We start from the raw sequence: 12857 nt of genomic DNA on the forward strand, positions 1-12857 counted from the left end.
CCTGACCATCTCTATTGTTTAAATGTGATATTTAGACCACTTATATTTATTATAATTATTGATAAGATTGGTTTCAATCTATCATCTTGCTATTTGTTTTCTGTTTGTCCCATCTGTTCTGTTTCCTTTTCCTTATTTCCATTCCAGTGTTTACATTAATTGCATTTTTAAATGATTCCTTTTTACCTCCAGTATTGATTTACTAGCTCTTCCTCTTTTCTTTTTCTTTTCTTTCTTTTGCCCTGTTGTTGTTATTATTACTTTAAAACAGTTCTTTCAAAAGAAATTTCTGTGCTGATGGAATTGTTCTAATGTGTACTGCTCAGTATGGTAACCACTATCCACATATGGATATTGAATACTTTTAGTGTGACTAGTATGATTAAGGAACTAAATTTTTAATTTTTTCAAATTTTAATTTTAATTTAAACAGCTATGGGTAGCAAGTATCTACTATATTGGACAGTGGAGCTAGGGAGTTTGTAATATATGCTTCAGTTTATCACAGCCCATCTTTAAATAGTATAACATTTTTCATTTCCTCCCTTACATTCTTTGTGTTTTTGTTGTCATATATATGCTATGTTATATATATGCTTCTACATATGCTAAAATCTCAAGTGCATTTTTATTATTTTTACTTTAGTCATTTATCTTTTCAATAGATAAATATGCAGGTAAAATATTTTTATATTTTACCTACATTTTATCACTTCTCACACTCTCTATTCCTTTGTGTTGATCCAAATTTTCACATTTTTTTTCTTCTGCCTGAAGAGCTTCCTTTTAACATTTCATTTTTTGTTTGTTTGCAATAGTCTTTATTTTCCCTTTCGTTTTTGAAAGACATTTTTGCTAAGCAAAAACTTCTGGGTTGACCTTGTCTTCTGCCTCACATAGCTTTTATAAGAAATCTGCTGGCATTATTTGTTCCTCATTTCTTTGTTCATCTAGAGCAGAATAGCAAAGTTTTCTGGAAAGTGCCAGATAATAAATCTTCTAGCCTTTGCAAACCATAAAAGGCTTTTAGGCTGTTGCAACTACTCAACTCTACCAACGGAGCACAAAGCAGCCCTAGCAAATACATAAATGAGTGTGTTCCAACTAAACTTTATTTACAGAGACAAGTGGTGGGCCAGATTTGTCCCATGGGCCATAGTTTGCCAATCCTTGCTCTATGTGTAATACATCTTTTTTATCTAACTACTTTTAGAAATTTTTGCTTTACCTTTGGTTTTTAGCAGTTTGATTAGAACATACCTTGGCATGTTTCCTCTAAGTTTATTCTGCCTAGATTTCATGAGTTTCAAATTTGGAAATTTTTTAGCAATTACTTCTTTTTTTGTTTTTAAGACTTCATTTATTTATTTATTCGTCAGAGAGCGAGAGAGTGTGCTCAAGCAGGCAGAGACAGAGAGGGAAGCAGGCTCCCTGCCAAGCAAGGAGCTTGATGTGGGATTCAATCCTAGGACCCTGGGATCATGACCTGAGCAGAAGGCACCACTTAACCAACTGAGCCACCCAGGCGTCCCTAGCCATTGCTTCTTATTTGAATATATTTTTGGTCCCCAACTCCTGAAACTTCGGTTGCATATGTGTTAAGCTGCTTGATATATTTCCAGATCTCTTTTGTCCCGATCCTTTCTTTTTCAGTCTTTTTTCTCTCTGTACTTCATTTTAAATAGTTCCTATTTCCAGATCTTCAAGGTCTCTATTCTTTTCTCCTATAGTCTATAATTTGCTATATTTCCTCCTGTGAAAATTAAAAATGTTTTAAATTTGATAATCATAATTTTGTTTAATATTAAACTTTAAAATTTGTTTTCAAGATATTACTTGAAAATTTTCAAGATATTACTTGAATCACAATAGTATTTTACATATTTAAATTCAGTAAGTCACAGAATAAAACTCTTCGCTTAAACAATATAATTCTCCTTTAATAGCAGTGACTTTATATAAGAGGTTTGACTTCAAACTGTCTTACTATTCCTTTCTTGAGCCTCTATTGTCCAAAGACAGGCACATTTCAACTCATGTCTTTTTTTTTTTTTTAAGATTTTATTTATTTATTTGAGAGAGAGAGAGAGAAAAGGACAGAGTACAAGGGGTGGGGAGGGGCGAGGGAGAGAGAAAAGCAGAATCCCTACTGAGCAGGAAGCCTGATGCAGGCTCAGGCTGGATCCCAGGTCGTGGAGATCATGACCTGAGCTGAGGGCAGATGCGTAAGGAACTGAGCCACCCAGGCTCCCCTCAACTTTTTTCCTTAATGAATATTTTGCATCAAGTTCCTGAAATTTTCCATTTCTTTCACACTAGTAGAAACTCTTCCAGTTGCAATAAACAATGATACTATTTCTTCTCTGGTTAGATGGAATTCATAAGTGGGCCTGCTTTCTGCTATGTTTGCTAGCAATGTCCCGGGTGGGGGGGGGGGGGGCTTCAAAGCAGTGCCAAACCCTTTATTGTGGGAAAACCAGTATTTTCCCACAGTTGACATTTAAACCAACAAATACAACCCATAATTTTTGGAACATTTCTATAATGCATTCTCAAGTCTGCCTTTAGTTAGCTTTCTCCTTTTTCTATACCAAACAAAAAGTAATAATAATTCTTATAAAAATGCAAGAGAAATTATTTAACTTTATGAAGTATTTCCAAGAGTAACTTTGTCTTTTGAATATTAAACTTCATTTCCACAAAACACTTGAAAGTCTGGGTGCTCAAAGAATGATAGCAATTTAGATAAAGGGCTTCATTCTTTTAAGTAGAGAAAATACAAGTTCTTTTTTTAAATATTTTATTGATTTATTTGACAGACAGAGATCACAGGTGGGCAGAGAGGCAGAGAGAGAGAGATGGGGAAGCAGGTTCCCTGCTGAGCAGAGAGCCCAATGCCATGTGGGACTTCATCCCAGGATCCCAGGATCATGACCTGAGACGAAGGCAGAGGCTTTAACCCACTGAGCCACCCACGTGCTCTGAGAAAATGCAAGTTCTTGAAAATCCCATCAAACACACTAGTGAAATTCTGTAACGAGCGTCCTCATTTCTTTTCCCAACAGGTATATTGTGAAGGCGGTCTTGCTCTCAGAGGCACATGATGCCTGCAGGCATTCCAGAGGTGGTTTGTTAAATGCCCCCTTCCCCTTTTTTGTACATGGAGACCACCTGTGAAAAATGTCTCTTCACATTTCCCTTGAACAGAAGCTAAAATACTGAAAGGTTTTTAATTGTGACTTTAAAAAGTTTTTTTCATAGATGATGATATCCCCTATCTTTCAAGCATCTGGTCCCTTGTAACTGTGTAAAAACAATTTACATATTCAGTATCAGGGTATTATATATCATCAGCTTTACAGACGTTTTCTGGGGATCATCAGCCTCAGGCACTGAAGAAACAGTCTTCTGTGATTCCTCATTCAAAGATTCATGCACAGCTCCGCGTCATTCAACTTGCTCACATGCTGCAGTGAGATTAGTGCCTTCTTCAGAATACTTATAGCTTGCAAATTTTATTTACACACTTGATTCTTAACTTACTTGATTTTACATTTTTATCACTTCTTACACTGAACTTACTTGCTTTATCCAATAATAAACATGTTTCATGATATCAGTATTGATATTAACAACAAAACTACAGAATGAAATTTAAGATTCTTTGCAGTTTGTTTTGTTATTAGGGCATATCCCACAAAGAAAAGACAAAGTCCTGCATTCAAAAGTCATGTGAAATAAATCTTTTTTGTTGAGGGGGGGTTTGTGTTACCACACACATGCTTAGGCTTATTTACTTTGTTTTTAATTTTAGGGATTGCTCTTTTTTTCTCTTTTTGATTTAATTTACTTTTTGACTATGTAAAATAATTATATTATTCTAAAGTCAAAACTACAAAAGAAAAGGTATACTCAGAGGAGTCTTTTCCAATCCTACCCGCTAATCCTCATTCCCCATCCCCACCTCCTATAAATAGCCATTTTAATTAGTTTCTCAATCATTCTTTAATGTCTAATTTTGGACAAGAACTAGGTACCCATATACTGCTCTGCACCTTACCTCACACAATATTATGACAATCATTCTATAGCAATGCAAAGAAATACTCCTATGTGTGTATGACTATGTCCACTATGTACTATAATTTATTTAACTATTCCGGTCCTCTCTCTTAATGGCATTCAGGATATTTATAGTCTTTTGTCATTAAAAATAATGCCACAGGAATAACCCTGTGCATATATCATTCTGAATTTGTGCAGATGTACTTTTAAGATAGTTTCCTAGAAAATGGGCTGGCTGGGTTAAAGGCTGACTGCCTCTATTTGTAATTTTGCTAGATAGTTACAAATTCCCCTCCTTGAGGGCTGTATCATTCTACACTTCCACTGGTCCATATCAGTATGTCTCTTTCACCAGAACTGTGGTAAGAGTATGCTCTCAAACTTTTGGGTTTTTGCCAGCACAGTAAGAAATGCTATCTCAATGTAATGCAATTTGCTTCTTTTTTGTTGTTGTTTTTAAAGGGTATATTTTACTACTTTAAGGGCCCACTTGCATGAATTTTTAACTATGTTTATGTCTTGTGCTATTTTCCCACTGGATTTATCTTTTTATTTCTAGGCTCTCTTTTTATATTAAGGAGATTAACCTTTTCCTGTGGTTTAAGTTGCAGATATTTTGTCCAGTGACTCATTTGTCTTAGGTCTTACTTGTGGTATCTGGGTCATACCATTTTTAAACATTTTCATGTAATGGAAGTTGTCTTCTATTGATTCTAGATTTCAAGTCATAGAGATGTATTCCTCACTACTCCCATGGGTAATGATTATACAGAAACTGACCCATGTTTTCTTCTGTTGTTTTTAGGGTTTCCATTTTTGTTATGTTCAGTTAACTAATCCATGCAGAGTTTATCTTGGTGTACAGTCTAAACAAAGAATTCAATTTTACATGTGTCCAAATGGTACCCAGTTTTCTCAGCAACATTTATTACAAAGTCCATTTCTTCCTTGTTTTGCAATTTCTTTATCATATATGAAATTACTTTATATACTGGATTTATATTATGTTTCATTGTGTAACTGTCTATTCATGTGCCAGTTCTACACTTTAGACTGTGAAGGCTTTCTAGTATTTTAAATGTCTGGTAAGACTGGCCCCTCCCCCATTGCTTTTCTTTTCAGCGTTTTTCCTAGAAAGTCTTATTTAGTTTTTTCCATATGAACTTAAGAATCGATTTATCTAGGGGTGCCTGGGTGGTTCAGTCAGTTAATCATATGTGTTTGGCTCAGGTCGTCATCCCCGGGTCCTGGGTCCTAGGGTCCTGGGTCCTGGGTCCTCGGGTTGAGCCCAGTGGAGTCTGCTTTGGGCTCCTTGCTCAGTGGGGAGTCTGCCTCAGCCCCTCCCCCTAGCTGGTGCACACTGTCTCTCTCTCAAATAAAACAATAAAATCTTTTTTTAAAAAAGAATCAATTTATCTAACTAAAAAACAAACAAAATCTTGTTAGACTTTTTACTGAAATTATCTTAAATTTACAAATTAACTGAAGGTATGTCTTTTATTCATTCAAGTTTTTTACTTTTGTATTTTGGGGAGTATTATAAAGTTTCCCTGTACGTATGAATCCTACTGACTTCTGTAAATTGCTTTTATATCCTGCACTTTGCTGAGTTATCTTTTTATTTTCAGCAGTTTTCCTATTGCTTTGCTTTCATTCTCTAGACACGTGACTACATTTTCTACAATTCTCATATATCTAATTTCTTTCTCTATATCAGTGCTGTGGCAAATACCTCAAACACCGTGTTAGATGTTATAGTAATAGTGTAGACACCCTTGTTGTGACTCAGACATTAGTAAGGATACCTCCAGTGTTTTCCCATAAAAAGAGTAAGCTACTGGTAAGCAAGATGCTTTATAATGTTAGGAAAATACTCTTCTATTCCTCTTTTAACAATTATTTTTATTAGTAATACATCTTGAATCTTCTTAGATATTTTTTTCACAATCTATGGAGATAATCACAAGTCTTTTCTTCTGATATATAATATTAATAAATGTGTTAATGTATTTTCTAGCATTGGACCATCTTTTCCTTCCTAAAGCAATATCAACTTGGTCATGACATATCATGTTGTTTGATTCTATTTGCTAATATTTTATTTGGGATTTTTGCACTGATACTCATGAATGAGATTCATCTGTACCTTTCTCTTTGTACAATCTACCAGATTTTTGTCCCAATGTTACATTTATTTTATTAAAGACTTTTTGAAGTCATCCTTTTCTGCTCTTTAGAGTGGATTTAAAATTATCAGTCTTTAAAGGTTTCTTTTGAAACATCTTGAATACTTTTAAGGGTAATTTAAAAATATATACAGTGGAAAAAAGATAGTCTCTTCAATAAATGGTGCTGGGTAAATTGGACAGCTATGTATAGAAAAATGAAACTCCACCATTCTCTTATACCATACACAAAGAAAAACTTGATATGGTTAAAAGGCCTCAATGTGAGACAGGAATCTATCAAAATCCCAAAGAAGAACATAGGCAGTAACCTCTTCAACATCAGCCACAGCAACTTCTTTCAAGACATGTCCCCAAAGGCAAAGGAAACAAAAGCAAAAATGAACTTTTGGCACTTCATCAAGATTAAAAGTTTCTGCACAGCAAAGGAAACAGTCAATAAAACAAAGAAGCAATCCACAGAATGGGAGAAGATATTCACAAATGACACGACAGACAAAGGGCTGATATCCAAGATCTATAAAGAACTCCTCAAACTCAACACACACAAAACAGATAATCACATAAAAAAAAAATGGGCAGAAGACATGAACAGACACTTCTCCAAAGAAGACATACAAATAGTTAACAGACACATGAAAAAATGTTCATCGTCATTAGCCATCAGGGAGATCAAAATCAAAACCACATGGAGATGCCCCCTTGCACCAGTTAGAATGGCCAAAATCAACAAGACAGTAAACAAGTGTGGAGAAAGGGGAACCCTCTTCACTGTTGGTAGGAATGCAAGTTGGTGCAGCCACTTTGGAAAACAGTGTGGAGATTCCTTAAGAAATTAAAAATAGAGCTTCCCTATGACCCTGCAATTGCACTACTGGGTATTTACCCCAAAGATACAGATACAGTGAAAAGAAGGGCCATCTGTACCCCAATATTCCTATCAGCAATGGTCACAGTCGCCAAACTGTGGGAAGAACTAAGATGCCCTTCAACAGATGAATGGATAAAGAAGATATGGTCCATATATACAATGGAGTATTATGCCTTCATCAGAAAGGATGAATACCCGACTTTTGTATCAACATGGACGGGACTGGAGGAGATTATGCTGAGTGAAATAAGTCAAGCAAAGAGAGTTAATTAACATATAGTTTCACTTATTTGTGGAGCATAAGGAATAACACAGAGGACATTGGGAGATGGAGAGAAGTGAGTTGGGGTAAATCGGAGGGGGAGACAAACCATGAGAGACTGAGGACTCTGAGAAACAAACAGGGTTTTGGAGTGGAGTGGGGTAAGCCTGGTAGTGGGTATTAAGGAGGGCACATATTGCATGAAGCACTGGGTGAGGTGCATAAACAATGAATTTTGGAACACACAAAAAAATTTTAATTTAATTTAAAATTTAAAAATTCTATCCAGTATTTTGTTTTCAGCAGGTAGCTGGTCTAAGTAATCTACTCCTTGTTTCTCGTGAAGAAAAAAACTTCCACCTCTCTTTACCTTAATTACTTCTTCTAATCCTTCAAGAATTTATTCGGTTATAATCTTCTTTCAAAAGTTTTCTCTGAGCCCCCAGGTTGTGCTAAGTTGCCTCTTGTCTCTTTTCTGGGCTTCTACTGGATGGCATTTATTCTTGCATTACTGTATAATATTGAAATAATTCATTATGTTATCATTATCTTCCATTAATCAAAAGTTTCTTATGGACAGGAATCCTGTATTGCCTCTACTTTTTAATTCCCAGTATCTAATGCCAAACACCGTACCTGACATTGAGTAGGAGGCTTAATAAATATTTAATGAACTAATCTTTGATCAGATCCTCCCAACACACACGCACACACACACACACTACCTGTTTCCTCTCAAGTTCATCTAAGAGAATACAGTAAAAATCTAAAAGTCACTGTTGGCAGACTATACCCCCTCACATTCAGTTTGTAGTCAATCACCAAGCTCTATCTATTCCGACCTAAAATATTTCAAATTCACTCACTTCTCTCCCTTTATATGGCCACCACCTTAGTCCAAGTCCCTACTACTTCTTGCCTAGATCACTTACTTGCTATTCTTCCTATTCTAATCATTGTTCCTTCTATAATCCATCCATCAGAAAGTCAAAGTAACCCTTTAAAAAGACAGATGTGATTATGTCACTTGTATAAAACCTATCAATAGTTTCTTCTTCTTTTGGGATAAAGTTTAGAATCTTTAGTATGTCCACAAAGACCCTGGCTAATCTGGAGCATCTATCCTTTCCAGCTTTAACTTGTGCCCTTTGCTTCCTTATCATTCTGGCCTCATACTCTTCTTCCAACTTCATAAACTTTTTCCCACTCAGAATCTTTGAATACTCTTGACCATTTTCTAGAGGGCCCACTCCCTGCAGCTTTGATCTGGTTATATCCATTTATTTTCCAAATCCATGATCAAAGCAGTTTTCTTTTACCTCCCAGATTTACTGAAACTCTACTGAATGGTCATATTATCCTTCATACTTTTCCCTTATAGAACTAACCACTACTGTGATTATTTTTGTGTTTCTTTTTTTTTTTTTAAGATTTTATTTATTTATTTGACAGAGATCACAAATAGGCAGCGAGGCAGGCAAGGGCAGGGGGGTGATACGCAGGCTCCCTGCTGAGCAGGGACCCGGCATCATGACCTGAGCTGAAGGCAGAGGCTTTAACCCCCTGAGGCACCCAGGTGCCCCTATTTTTGTGTTTCTTTGCCTAATGTTTATTTATGACACTAGCTATAATTTTCCTGGAGGCAGGGACAATGTTGATCTTATTTTCAGCCATATCTTCAGCATCTGTCATAAGGAATAGCACAGTAATAGAATTTAATAAGTATTTATTGAAATGAATGGTTGAATGATGAGTGAATGAACAAAACTAGTTAATTCTGAGCAAAAGTCTGAGAAATAAATTCTCTATTTCCTCCTCTAGGGGGAGACCTACTCCTACTAGAAATAGCAAGGGGCTCAAGAGAGCACAAAATTCTCAAATTAACAGTTTCTAAAGCTTCTTAAGTCTCTGAAATTGTTTCAGAGAATCCAATCATTCCTTGCTAGTAGAACTCTCCAGGTCAGTCTAGACCACCCAGTGGTACCAGACAAGCGAGCATTTCCTCTGTTAATTTCCCTTCCTTGAACAATCTTGAAATCCCTCCTGCTTGTGTTTCTCTATTCCAGTCTTGGTTTGCTAGGTGATTTAGCTATAACTGCCCACATTCTTGGAAAAAATAATATCTATGTATATGTAATTTAAATATTATCATTAACATTGTTATTTCTATTTTTATTGCACCCCCCCCCCAATCCTTTAGGCATTCTTTCTCTACAAAGTCTCAAAATGTTTTTAAATTATTCTAATTGTGGAAAATATTGGTAACCTATGAGGCCAAAAAAATAATAAAATATTGATGAAAAGCTAATTTTCAAAAAGTAGCAATTCATAGATTTCCTTAAGCCTTGGGGAAGGTTAAAAGGAAAAAGAAAAAGAATAGAGTTTGAATATTGGGAGCATGTCTGCCTCTAAGCAGTTTCTGAAAGAAGTCCTTGTTTAAGCCTGATGACACGTCTTGGGAGACTACCCCTGCTGCACACTAATACTGTTCTTTTCTCTGCTGAACTACTTTCTCTAGGACAAAGTTTAAATGTAAAAAAAAAGTTTCACAAGGCTTATATTTCTCTGTACATTTTTTTCTTTTCCTTTGTTTCTATTTCCAAAGCTCCTTTTCAAATTTCCTTTTAATTGTTAACTTCTGACTTCTTTCTCAGGGTCAAGGACCAGTACATAGAGGCATTCCACTATTCCTGTCTTTGGGAGGTCAGTTAGTTCACTTTAGTTCAATGCATGTATCCAATACCTACTGTGTGTCTGGGACTGTGTTATGGGGGAGGGAGGAGTGAGTGCAGGAAATCCGAATCTCTGCCTTCGAGGTGCTTACAGTGTATCTGGGAGCACCAGACAAATACAAAATATATAAGAACCACCATCTGCACATCAGGTAGTACAGATCAGTAAATTGATACTTAGATAATATAACTTGCTTAGACTGGCAAAGTAACTAGAACTAATATCAGAACTGGAAACTTGGTCCCTGTGGTATTTACATATTATTTTGTTTCTCAAATAAGGGATAAGCAATAAACAGTAACCCTAAAAACTGAAGAAATTCAAAATAGAGAGAAAATAAACCATTGTATTAATGAACCAAAGCTAATTTTCCCAACTAGTCTGACACTTAGATCTTTTTTTTTTTTTCACTACTTTGCTAATTTTGACTGATCCCCTCTCTCTCCTTCACTCTTAGAGTATCACAAACTTCCTTTTCATTCTTTCCCCCTGCTCTTTGGGGACAAGAGAATAGCTCATTTGGAAGGAAACACGTCTTAAGTCACCTTTCTATAGGATAGGTGTCAGGAAAACGTTGTACCAACATTACCTAAGTGGCCCCCAAAGAAAGATGAGTCCTTTTTTAGACAGAAGAATAATTGATAAGTTCTTGCCAGAATCCAGGAAACTGTAGGGAAAGGCTTCATGTTACCACTTACAGAGGTTGTAAGACAGAATTCCTCTCCTCTAGTACATGGTCACTCTAGAGGGTTGCATGCAAAATCGGGAAAGGGTTTGGAGCCAGCTGGTGAAGAAAGGAGTTTTTCACTCCAAAAAGGGAGTTACACAAAAGCCTGCCACTGTGAGGTAGCCACAAAGCTCAAAAAGCAAGACACCCAGGTCTACAACCTGGGACAGCTTAATGGCATCTGCCCGGATCTTGGACACTAATACATGCTGAACAGTGATGGCAGCAATCATTACAAGCAAAACAGCATTATCAAATTTCTAGTTCAGGTCTGTGCCAAGGTCTGAAAATAGAAACACTAGTTGTGCTGTTAGCCAGCACCATCTAATGAACACTTCTTAAGAGCAGAACTGGAATTAGCAAGGAGAGAAGAAAAAATAATGACCTAAAAGTTTTATGAGAGATGCAACATATCTAAAACAAGCAAAAAACAACTCACTTATATCAAAGCATGAAGATCACAAATAACAAACTAAAATGTATAGCCATGGAACTGGAATGTTAAATGCAAAATTCATAGAATGTGATAAAAAACCATTTTGTTTTTTTGGCTTTTATCATCTTTTAAAATTTGGGGGAGAGGGGGAACCTGGTGGCCATTGGTTAAGTGTCCTACTCTTGATTCCAGCTCAGGTCCCCTGCTCAGGGTCACAAGTTAAGCTCTGCATTAGGCTCCATGTTGGGTATGGCGCCTACTTTAAAAAAAATACAAACACACACACACACACATACATACATATATACATACACATATATGCAAACATACACACATTTATATGTGTATATATATGTATATATACACAGAGAGAGAGAGAGAGAGAAAGGATGATCTTCCCCTGCAATTTTCCCTGAGTGGAAAATTGGGCAGATTCCCTGACTTTGGTTCATTCTTTGATAACTGACAATCCTTTAAGTACATCACTTTAAGCCAAGAAAGAGAGTCTTGATTTGGTAACTAGAATGTTTCCAGTCCAAGATGGTAATCATATACTTCAGTCTTCATTCTAAGGCACCAGTTTAAGACTTCTCCTCCCCGTTCCCATGTAAGGCCTCTTGTGGCTGGTGGCTGCCTGCCTTCAACTTTCCCCTTAACTTACCTCCTCCCCCCACTAGCTAACTGCTGTTTGACCTGCTGTGTGAAAGCGGGAAGCAGAGCACCTAGGAGATATGATATATGTGTACTACCTAGGTCTGGCAGGTGATTTAAATTGACTTTTTCTTGTAGGGTGCTTTTAAATGTTCTTTAGAAATCCTATCATCAGAGACCTCTCACCTCAGTCCTTTTGGCCTAAACAGATACAGGTGGTTGCCTATGACAACCTCTGTGTATGCTAAGATTCCTATGTTTGTCCATGTATCTCTAGCTTATGGTCACTGGCTTCCTCCACACCTCTAGACAGCCCTTTTGAATAAACCAAAGGCAACACTATGCTGACTGTCTTCTATATGGCCCATATCTGGTCCTAAGAAACATTTTTCCATTTATCATCCCTATCAAATATGAGAGTGCTGGCAGATCCCAAAGCATCCACCTCTGCTTTGTGGCTCCTGCCTTTAAATTATAGGCAAGTGCTGGTGCAGTTCTCTATGTTTTACAACTATGGGAAAAAACTGCCATAGAATCCTCTCTCTTGGCTCAAGGGTAAGGAATTAGCATGAGCACTAACTCTCCCTCTGGGTGGGAAGGGAGTGGGAACTGCATAAGCAAATTGTTCCTCAAGAAACCTCCACACAGACCCTTTCTCTCTATATTCTGTGTTCTCTCACTGTGAAGTAGAACTGTTCTTCAACATTGACTTTGTACATCAACGCTTTGTTGAAATAATTATCTGAATGGCAATTGACTGTTTTCAAATCCATCTCTAACCTTAATAATAAGAGAATGTGTTTCACCATCACTGTCTTCCCTGCACCATGAGCACAGAACCTGAAACAAAGAAGGTGCCACTAAATGTTTGATAAATGTATGAATGAATGGATCTGAAACCTCATTTGGTTGTGCAGTATATTTCT

General features: G+C 36.6%; 1 pseudogene; it reads right to left on the bottom strand.

The window, feature by feature from the left end:
* Positions 1–2266: 2266 nt before the first annotated feature.
* Positions 2267–12650, bottom strand: LOC131839773 (ERO1-like protein alpha; annotated as a pseudogene).
* Positions 12651–12857: the final 207 nt, after the last annotated feature.

The sequence above is a fragment of the Mustela lutreola genome, chromosome 8, assembly GCF_030435805.1.
Source record: "Mustela lutreola isolate mMusLut2 chromosome 8, mMusLut2.pri, whole genome shotgun sequence".
Lineage (NCBI taxonomy): Eukaryota > Metazoa > Chordata > Mammalia > Carnivora > Mustelidae > Mustela > Mustela lutreola.